This window comes from Cavia porcellus, unplaced genomic scaffold (genome assembly GCF_034190915.1).
Source record: "Cavia porcellus strain 051 isolate PalLab524CR breed Dunkin Hartley unplaced genomic scaffold, mCavPor4.1 scaffold_8, whole genome shotgun sequence".
Lineage (NCBI taxonomy): Eukaryota > Metazoa > Chordata > Mammalia > Rodentia > Caviidae > Cavia > Cavia porcellus.
The window spans coordinates 46,545,852-46,557,489 of NW_026947491.1; positions in this window are offsets into that span (position 1 = coordinate 46,545,852).

The window sequence follows — 11,638 nt, forward strand, 5'->3', positions numbered from 1 at the left end:
TAGGTGGGTGCTGCATCTCAATGATGAGAAAGTAACTAAGACATATAGCATATAGCACCTACCCTCAACAGAGATAATATTGTCTCTATGGGAGGGGGATTACTTTTTGTGTGTTTTTTTCCAAAGTATATACCAAGTACTTAAGAAAAACCCCTAAATTCCATACTTATTTAGATTTCTTTTGCTGCTTCTAATGAGCTTCTTCTATGCCAAGACATCTTCCAGAATACCAAATTACATTTTATTGTCAGACTTCCTCAGTGTTCATTGGACTATGACATTTTCTCAGATTTTCCTTGTTCTTGATGACCTCGGCAGTTTTAAAGGGTATTAGTCAGGAATCACATAATGTCCCTGTACTGGGATATTTGATGTTTTACTCTTAGTCTTATTTGGGAAATGGATTTTAGGAAAAATGACCTAGGGTCATCCTCAATATAGCATATAAGGGATACATGCTATCTATGTAATGCATCCTTAATAATGTTAAGCTTGACCACTTGGCTGAAGTATTTTTTAGGCTTCTCATATACAGAACCATTTTCCCCCATTCCATACTAACTTTTTGGAAGCAAGTCACTAAGCATAGCTTCTATTTAGTGAACTAGGATTAAGTTTCATCTCTTGATGGGGAAGTGCTTTCATAAATTATGTCTACATGTGATGCCTTTACATAACTTAACACACAGCTAAAATGAGAAATATTGGGAATGCATATAAAAATGGGTAACAAGGGAACCATAATGCTAATTTTGATTTTGAGGATACACATAGATGGGATGACAGGTATCAGTTAATGTCCATATATTGTCCAAAAATGATTGAAACAAACATTATTATTAATTTCTTTTTGCACAGTTGGAATCCAAATATATTAGAATTGTCACACAATATATTGCTCTTTATAACTAAAAACTTTCCCCAAAATTCTGATATGTTACTAATATTTTTGTTCTGATGCTTTTTTGCATATTGTTTTTAATCTTTGTAACCCTCTTTATTTACAATTTTTATTTCATTCTTTAATTATTTTTATTCCAATTTGGCATATTTTTGGCAATTTGCTTAGAAATTTTAACTAGAAATTTGGTCTTTTAAGCTTATTAAATTCTTTATTTTGTGTATATATTTGTAAATGAAAATTAAAATTCAGAGATAAACTCTCTTTCCTTAATAACTACTGATTTTTACCATAATCTGTTTATTTGGAATCTGCTTATTTATTTTCTTGACATATTCAAATTATATACATCAAATTTTATTATATTAATTTTTTTCCTTGTTGGGATTTTAAAATGTTGCCTGATGCTCTTTTTATCTTTTTAAAGAGTATGTTCTTGTTATATTGCCTAGGATGGCCTTAATCTTATAATCCTCCAGCCTCAGCCTCCTGAATAGCTGAGATTGCAGGCATGTGCCACTGTGTTCATAGCTGAATGATGTTCCTGATAAAAATATGTGATTTTTAAATGTCTTATCTAAACATGTTATTTATCTTTTAAATATTATAATAAAATTTTAAAGTTAAGATGTTCTTAATTTTAATAAAGTCTATCATTTTTAATTTATTGATTGTCCTATACCATGATACCTAAGAAATTCTTGCCTAATTCAAGGACACAAATATTTTTAAAGCGTTCTATAATTTGGGATTTTTCATTTAATTTTTTGATGAATGATAAGTTTTAGGTTCATTTTTATATGAAGGTAGAGGAATGAATAAATTTATATTTTAACAAGTTTGGGTATTCAATATTATAGTGCAGTTGCTGAAAGATTAGCTTTTTCTCCCCTGAACAGTTTTTATCTTTTGCAGCCCATTAAATCATATAAGTGTGGATTTATTTTGTATTATTTCTTCTCTTGGTCTATTTGGATATTTAGATATTGACTGTATTCTGTTTTGGATACTACAATTTTATGTTATATTATATTCCAAGTTTCAAACCCTCATCTTTATTCTTCTTTTCAAAGTTGTTTTTGGCAGTCTAGATTAAAAATTGTATTTTATGTAAAATATTAGGGTAAACTTGAATTTCTACCAAAACAACTTGCTGGTATTTTGATTTTAATTAAGTTGATTTTATAGATATTTTCAATATAACTGATCTTTTACTACTATGGAGTTTTCCAGTTAATGAGTATGTTGCTCTCCATTTGTTTAGTTCTTCTGTAATTTCTCTCAATAATATTTTCTAGCTTTCTGTTTCTTGTTTTTGTGTATTTAGACTCTAATATTAGAGCACTTTTAGATTCATGATAAAATTAAGAGGAAGGCATGGAGATTTACTGTGTATATCAGACCCTTACGTGCACACAGCTCTGCCCACCCCTACTGTGGTACATTTATTACAATTGAAGGACCCACACTAACATAAATTATCTTCCCAAATCCATAACTTACACTGGGGTTAACTCTTGGTGCTATAATTCTTCAGGTTTAAAGAAATATATAGTTACATATATCCAGATTGTGTTGACAGAGTAATTTTGTTGCCCTTAAATACTTCTGTGTTCTGCCTTTTTCCTTTATTCTAACCCTGGAAACCACAGTTTATTTTATTGTCTTTATAGATCTTTTCAAAAATATCAGGTAGCTGGAATCGTGGAATATCTTGCCTTTTATGATAGCCTTCTTTCACTTAGTAATATGTATTCATGTTCCCTCCGTATCTCTTCACGGCTTGATAATCATTCTGAACTGAACAACAGTTCATTATATGGATGTTCTATTTCTTTATCTATTACATCTTGTTTGCTTTCAGATTTTGATAATTACCAATAAAACTCATGTAAGTACGCATGTACAGGTTTTTTTGTGTGTTCTTAAATTTTTTTTTTTTTTATTTTTTTATTTTTTTTTTTATTTAAGAGGAAAAAGAGAAAAACACAAAACAAACCAAAGCGGCGTAAGGGTACACGCAATACAGAACTACAAAACAAAACAAAACAAAACAAAACAAAAAACCATAACAGTAAGAAATTACCTGCTAGTAGATTACACACTATTTTCTTGAAAATAGTTCCTCAAATCACAGTATCAAAGAACACCATCAACTCCTTATGTAATTCCAAGGAAAACAATAGCTAGAATCTATGATAGGAATAAAGTTAGTTTTATAGGACACTGCCAAAGTTGTTATCTTAATCTACATTTACATGGTTCCACTTAGTATATATCATAATTTCATATGCTTATTTTCCATCTGTGTATCTTCTTTGCTGAAATGTCTCTTAATGTTGAGTTTTAAGAATTCTTTTTAAATTTAGATGATAGTTGTTTATAAGATATGACAGTTGCTTCTCATTCCTATCATGGTTTCCCAGGTTTTAGTAGATAAGATTTACATATTTGTCACCTTTGTCACAAAATACTTAATATTTTGATGCCATAAACATATGCTGTTGGTGGAATAAGAGTCTACTTAATTTTGTCTATTAAACAAAAATAATAAACCCCAAATCATTATGAGCCAAAAATTTTTCTGAAAGATTATACATTTCTCATGAACAGAGATATAAACATCCTTAATAAAATTTTTGGAAAATCAAGTAATACATACAGAAATGATATATTAATGTGAATATGTTATGGAAGTCAATTGAATTCACAAAGCTATCCTAGACTAAAAATATGAAGAAATGAACTTTAGCCTATTATTAGAAGGAGCTGGAAAATTCAAGGTGATATTTGCAATTGACCACAAGATGATATCCTTTGTTGGAGGATATGAAGTAAACAACTCAAGGAGCAAGTGTTCTGATGATGTAGAAATCGGTACAGCCTCTGCACTTCTCACCTCAAGACTTTAATTTGTTGACGTAAATAAAACCATGGCTCATTTTAGGTGACATTTATTTTGTGACTTATAAACCGATAACTTTCAAGAGCCATGCATCATAATTCAAATATGTAATTTTTTTCTGGACCTTCATCCCATGCATTGAAGCTGGATGACTGCTTCTCACATGCCACAGAAGATTTTAAGTTTGTTTCCTCAAAATATGAAACACAATTTCTGAACTCAGAGATATAATATACAGAAGATGATTATATTTCATAGTAATTTCAGATGCTTAAATATCATACTCTCAGAATATTTACAACATTGCAGGACTTCTTCCTTCTTGACACCCAGAATACTGGCTATTGAACACTATCCATTTCTCAGGAACTTGTATTTTTAAAAGGGAAGATTTAGAATACCAAAATCAAGAATTCAACAATAAATGATACAGTCATATTGTAGTGAATTCTCAAACGAATGTAAAATCTCACATGTTTTGTATATTACGTGAAGAAAAAAATATGCATTTTAGTTTGCTTGAAGAGTTTTAAATAAACAATTTACTGAATATAAGAGGAAGGGATCAAAGATGTGAAATGGATACATAAACAAAACACTGCAAAAGAATAGATTAAAAAGTTAATATAGTAGAGTCTCTTTTGTAAGTGTTTTGTTTTGTTTTTACCTTGATTTATAGACATTGAAAGTTGAAATGTATGTAATTTTCATATGTCATAAAGTATGCTTTCTTTTTGCCAACCATTCAAATGTACATTTAAAAGTCTAAACATGTTTTTTTTTTCTCATAGGATGTGTATCTATTTGTATCTGGTCATTTTGAATTGTAGTTCACTGACTCCTGATTTAAGCAGTCACTTGTGTTTCAGAGCAATTGGACTTTGTCAAATGTGAAAAGATTCTTTGCATTATTGAGATGATCATATAATTTTATCCTTAGCACTGTTAATATGGTATATTATATTTACTGATTTATGTATGTGTTGAACACTCCTGCATCCCTGGGATGAATCTAACTTGGTCATAATGTATAGTCTTCTTGATTTACTGCATTCTATTTGCTACTGTTTTATTGACGATGAAGTATATATTCATCTCAGATGCCCATTTTTGATTTGGGTCCTCGAATTTTGGGGGCCTGATTTTTAAAATTCTTTATAAGTTCTGGATAGAAGTCCTTTGTCTGAGGGATAGTTGGCTATGATATTTTCCCAATTTGTGGGTTTTATTTTCACACTGGTGGAGATTTCTTTTGACATGCAAAAACTTTTTAATAAGATGAGATCCCAATTGTTGAGTCTGGGAAATGTTTCCCATGTAGTTTGATTTTTTGTTCATAAACTCTCTGCCTACCCATATCATCAAAATTTCTACCTACTTTGTTTTCCAGTAGATTTAGTGTTGCTGCTTCAGTATTGAGATCTTTGATCCATTTTGACTTTAGTTTAGTGCATGGATCTAGTTTTAGTTTTCAGTATATGAAGAGCCAGGTTTTCCAGCACCACTTATTAAAGAGGCTATCTTTCTTCTAGTGTACATGCTTGGCCCCTTTGTCAAAGATGAGGTGGCTGAGCATGTTTGTAACTGTAGCTGTATCTTTTAATCTATTCCATTGATCTTCAGGTCTGTTTTTATTCTAATATTATGCTGATTTTATCACAGTAGCTTTGTAATATAATTTCCAAGTCAGGGTTTATGATGACTCCTGCCTTGCCTTTGTTGCCCAGAACTGCCTTTGCTATTTTAGGTCTTTTCTGGTTCCAGATGAATTTTAGGGACAATTTCTCAAGATCTGTGAGGTATGCAAATGGTATTTTGATTGGAATTGCTTTAAATCTGTGTAACAATTTTGGGAGAATGGCCATTTTCACAATGCTTTTTCTTCCTATCCATGAACAGGGAATATCTTTTCATTTTCTGAAATTCGCTTTGATTTTCTTTTTGTTAGATTGATGCCTAAGTATTTTATTTCTTTGGAAGGTATAGTGAAAGATATGGTTTCTCATACTTCTCTCTCAGTGAATTTGTTGTTTATGTACAGGAATGCTATTAATTTTTAATTTTTGATCTTGCATCCAGCTATACTGCTGAATTTGTTTATCAATACTAGTAGTCTTTCAATGGAGTTCTGGAGATCTTTTATGTAGAGGATCATATTATATGCAAATAATGATAATTTAACTTCTTCCTTTTCTATCCTAATTCCTTTTATTTCTCTTTCTTGTCTAATTTCTCTGAATAATGGTTCCTGATCTATATTGAATAAGAGTGGTGATAATGGATATCCTTGTCTTGTTCCTGATTTTAGGTTGAAAGATTCAGGTTTTGTCCATTTGGTAAGATGTTGGCTGTTGGTTTATCATATAGGGCTTTTTATCAGTATGAAGTAGAGAACATTTATTCTGATTTTCAGGAGGGCTTTTTTTTTATTATGGATGAGTGTTGGATTTTATCGAAAGCTTTTTCTGCATCTATTGAGATGACCATGTGGTTCTTGTCTGTGGCTCTGTTGATATGGTGTATTACATTTATTGATTTGCAGATGTTGTACCATCCCTGTAATGCTGGGATGAATCCCCATTGATCATCTTGTATAATCTTCCTGATGACTTATGCATTCTATTTGCCAGTATTTTATTGGGGATTTTTGCTTCTTGTTCACTAGAGAGACTGGCTTGTAATTTTCTTTTTTGGTTGGATCTTTCTCTGGTTTTGGAGGTAGGCTATAATGCTTGCTTTCAGGAATGAGTTAGGGAGAATTGCTTCTCTTTCAATTTCATTGAAGAGTTTGAGGAATGTTGAAATTAAGTCTTCCCTAAATGTATTATAGATTTCTGCGGTGAATTAATCATGACATGGGCTTTGTTGGTAGGGATTTAATTACATTTTCAATTTCATTAACTGAAATTGGGTTATTCAGCTGTTTTACATCTTCTTGACCAGTTTTGGGAATTTGTCAATTTCTTCTATGTTATCAAACCAATGAGAATAAGTGTTTTTGATGATCTTCTGTACTTCTGCAGGGTCTGTAGTGATTTTACTCTTTTCATTTCTTTTTTTTTTGTGCCAGAGATTGAACTCACATCCTTGTGTTTGTCAGGTAGGTGCTTACACTGCTGAGCTAAATCCTTAGGCCTTCCCTTTTCATTTCTTGTTGCATAGATTTGAGCTTTTTCTTCCTTCTTTGCAATAAGGTTGGCTAGGGGTTCATCAGTTTTATTTACTCTTTTAAAAACCAATTCTTCAATTCATTAATTCTTTGTGCTGTTTTCTTGGTTTCAACTGCATTAATTCCTGCTCTGGTCTTTATAATATCCTGCCTTCTCTGGGCTTTGAGCTTGCCTTTCTTTTCTTTCTCTAGAAGTTTGAGGTGCAGCCTTAAGTTGTTTATGTATGTTCTTTCCATTTTCCTAATTTGTGAGTTTAGAACCATACATTTCCCTCTGAGGACTGCTTTCATTGTGTCCCATAGGTTGTGTTAATTTTTATTTGCATTTTTGTTCCATTGTGGATATTGTTTAATTTCTTCTTTAATTTCTTCTGTGACCCACTGGTTGTTTAGGAGAATGCTATTTAATTTCCATGTATTGATAGAGTTCTTGTGGGGGTTTTTGTAATTAATTTCCAATTTTATTTTACTATAGTCAGATAATATGCATGGAATTATTTCAATTCCTTTGCATTTACTTAAGCATGTTCTGTGAGTTAGTATACGATGTCTTAGAAAATGACCCATGTGCAGCTAGCTGAGAAGAATGTGTATTCTGATGATGTTGGGTGGAACACTCTGTATACATCTACTAGGTCCATTTTTTACAAGTTTGATTTAGTGATTATTTCTTTGTTGATTTTTTGTTTGATTGATCTCTGTCAATGGGATGTTAAGGTCCTCTGTTATAACTGAATCATTTTTTTATTTAATGTTTTATGTCTATTGAAATTTGTCTTACATAGTTGGGTGCTCCCAAATTTGGTATATATATATATATATATATATATATATATATATATATATGATTTTAATCTCTTCCTCTTGAATTTTTCCCTCACAAATAATGTAGCAACCTTCTTTATCTTTTTTGATCATCCTTGGTTTGAAGTTCACATTGTCTACAAACAAAATAGCTGCCCCTGATATTTTCCTGAGTTCCTATTGCATAAAGTATTGTTTTCCATTCTTTGACTTTTAGTCTATGATTTTCCTTTTATAAAAATTTTATTTAAAGGGAAAAAACAGTTAAAAAGGTGGTGATAACACAGAATTTAAAAAAATAAACAGTAAGAAATCATTAATTGATAAATTACATACTGTCATCTTAGAAACAGTAGTTCAGGTTACAAAATTAAAGTATACAAGGTGGACATTCAAACAGTGAGACTGCAAACAGTTCTGCTCAATGATCCAACAAAACTTAGCAATATGGTCATCTATCTTACACACTTAAACATACATGCACTTACAGAGCACTTTGTTTTCCTCTCTTTTTGCAATAGCAATTACACAGTTTGGGTTTTATTATTCCTACAGTTCTTATTACTTTTTACACTAGAAACACAATGTAATATTTATAAATATGATTATTTATTTCACTTATAAGGATAGTCTCAATTTGCCTCCATTTACCTATGAAGGCCTCAAGATCATCCTTTTTATAGCTGAGTAATATTCCATTGTATAATAATACCACATCTTTTTCATCCACTCTGCAATTGATGGGCATCTTTGTTGTTTCCAAGATTTATCTATTACAAACTGTTCTGCTATGAATACAGGTAGACATATATCGCTGTGACATAATCTTTTCAGGTTTTCTGGGAAAATATCCAGGAGGGCAATAGCTAGGTTGAATGGAACATTCAATCCCAGTTTTCTAAGAAATCTCCATACTTGTTTCCATAGTCGCTGCACCAGTCTGTACTTCCACTAATGGAGCAGTGTTCCTTTTCCCTGAAGCCTCGCCAACATTTGTTATCAGTTATTTTCTTGATGTCAGCTATTCTTTCCAGAGCGAGATGAAATGTCAAAGCTGTTTTAATTTGCATTTCTCAAATGACCAGTGATGGTGAACATTTCTTCATGTATTTATTTGCCATTCGTGTATCTTTATCTGAGAACCATGTGCTCATCTCCAATACCCATTTTTGGAGAGGGTCTTTGAATTTGGAGGGCTTGATATTTTTAAATTCTTTATATGTTTTGGATATAAGTCCTTTGTCTGTGGGGTTTTGGCTATAATTATTTCCCATTCTGTGGGTTTTCTTTTTACTCTGCTAGTGATTTCTTTTGAAGTGCAGAAACTTTTCAATAATATGAGATTCCAGTTGTTGATTCTTTGAAGTGTTTCTTGTGCAGTTTGTGTTTTGTTCATGAATTATGTGCCTACCCCTATGTCTCCAAGACTTCTACCTACCTTGTCCTCCAGTAGATTTAGTGTTTCTGTTTAGATCTTTGATACATTTAGGTTTTAGTTTTGTGCATGGTGATATGCATGGTTCTGGTTTCAGTCTTTGGAATGTGGAAAGCCAGTTTTTCCACCACCATTTATTAAAGAGGCTATCCTTCTGCCAGTGAATATGTGTAGCCCCTTTGTCAAGTATCAGGTAGCCGAATGTCTTGCTGGTTGTGCTATCATCTTCTAATCTGTTCCATTAATCCTCAGCTACTTCTTTGTTAGTACCATGATGATTTTATCACTGTGGCTTTGTAGTATAATTTCAAGTCAGAAATTGAGGTGCCTCCTGCCTTGCCTTTGTTGCCCAGAATTGCCTTTGCTATTCTAGGTTTCTTCTGCTTTCAAATGAATTTTAGGAGTATTTTATCTAAATCTGTGAGATATATCAATGATATTTTGATTGGAATTGCATTAAATCTGTACAACAGCTTTGGGATATGGCCATTTTCACAATGTTGGTTCTTCCTAGCCAAGAACAAGGAATATCCTCCATTTTCTAATAACTTCTTCAATAGTCTTTTCTGCATAGCATAATTTTCAGCATACAGGTCTTAAATTTTTCATTACGTTGATTCCTAATTATTTCTTTTTTTAGGTGGTATTGTGAAAGGCGATATTTTCATAATTTCTCTCCTGGTGAATTTTTTTGTTTGTCTACAGGAATGCTATTGATTTTTGAGCATTGACTTTGTATCCAGCTACACTGCTGAATTTATTACCTCTAGTAATCTTTTTATGGAGTTTTTTAGGTCTTCTATATAGAGTATCATGTCATCTGCAAATAGTGATAGTTTAACTTTTTCCTTTCCTGTCTTTATTCCTTTTATTTTTCTTTCCTGTCTGATTCTCCTTGTTGCTATTTCCAGAATTACATTAAATAGGAATGGTGATAGTGGACATCCTTGTCTTGTATCTGATTTTAGTGTGAAAGCTTTCAGTTTATGTCCATTTAGTATAATGTTGGCTGTTGGTTCGTAATAGATGGCCCCTATGAGATTGAGGTAGACACCATGTATTCCAAGTTTCTGAAGGGTTTTTATCATGAGCATGTGTTGGACTTTATCAAAAGCTTTTTATGTATCTATTGAGATGATCATGTAGTTTTTGTTTTTGGCTCTGTTGAAATAGCGTATTAAATTTATTGATTTGCATATGTTAAACCATCCCTGCATTCCTGGAATGAATCTCACTTGGTTGTGATGTATAATCTTCTTGATGATTTGCTGCATTCTATTTGCCGGTATTTTATTGAGAATTTTTGCATCAATGTTCATTAGTGAGACTGGCCTATAGTTCTCTTTTTTGGTTGGGTCTTTCTGTGGTTTTGGTATCAGAGTGATATTTCCCTCCAGGAATGATTTAGGGAGGATTGCTTCCTTTTCAATTTCATTGAAGAGTTTAAGGAGTATTCCCATCAAATCTTCTTTAAATTTTCTGTAGAATTCAGCTATGAATCCAGCAGGACCTAGGCTTTCTTTGATGGTAAGTTTTTAATTACATTTTCATTTTCAATGGCTGATATTGGTTTATTCAAAATTGCTATATATTCTTGGTTGAACTTTGGTAGTTCATATGTTTCTAGAAATCTGTCCATTTCCTCTGTGTTTTCCACTCGATGTGAGTAGAGATTTTCAAAGTAGGTATTCATGATCTTTTGAATTTCTATGGTATCTGTAGTAATTACCCCCCTTTCAGTCCTTATTGCATGAATTTGAGTTTTTCTACCTTTTTCTTGATAAGGTTAGCTAGAGGCTTGCCAGTTTTGTTTAATCTCTCAAAAAAAAAACCCCAGCTTTTTAATTCCTTAGTTCTTTGTATTATTTTTTAGTCTCAATTGCATTGATTTCTGCTCTAATATTTACAATTTCCTCTCTTCTATGAGCTTTGGGTTTAACTTTCTCTTCTTTTTTTTCTAGAAACTTGAGATGAAGCATTAGGTTGTTTATTTGTGCTTGTTCTATTCTCTTCATATGACAATTTATTGCTATATATTTCCCTCTTAGGACCGCTTTCATTGTATCCTACAGAATGCATTATGTTGTTTCTACATTTTCATTGAATTATAGGTATTGATTTATTTCCTCTTTAATTTCATCTGTAGCCCACTGGTTGTTTAGAAGATTGTTATTTAATTTCCATGTACTTATGCAGGTTTTGCAATTTATTTTTCCACTAATTTCCAGTTTCTATGTGCTGTGGTCAAATATTATGTATGGGATATTTTTGATACCTTTGCATTTACTTAAGAATATTTTATGGGATAATATATGGTCTATTTTGGAGAATATCCCATGTGCAGCTGAGAAGAATATGTATTCTGATGTGGTGGATGGACCACTCTGTAAACATCTACTAAGTCCAATTGCTAACAGGTATGAT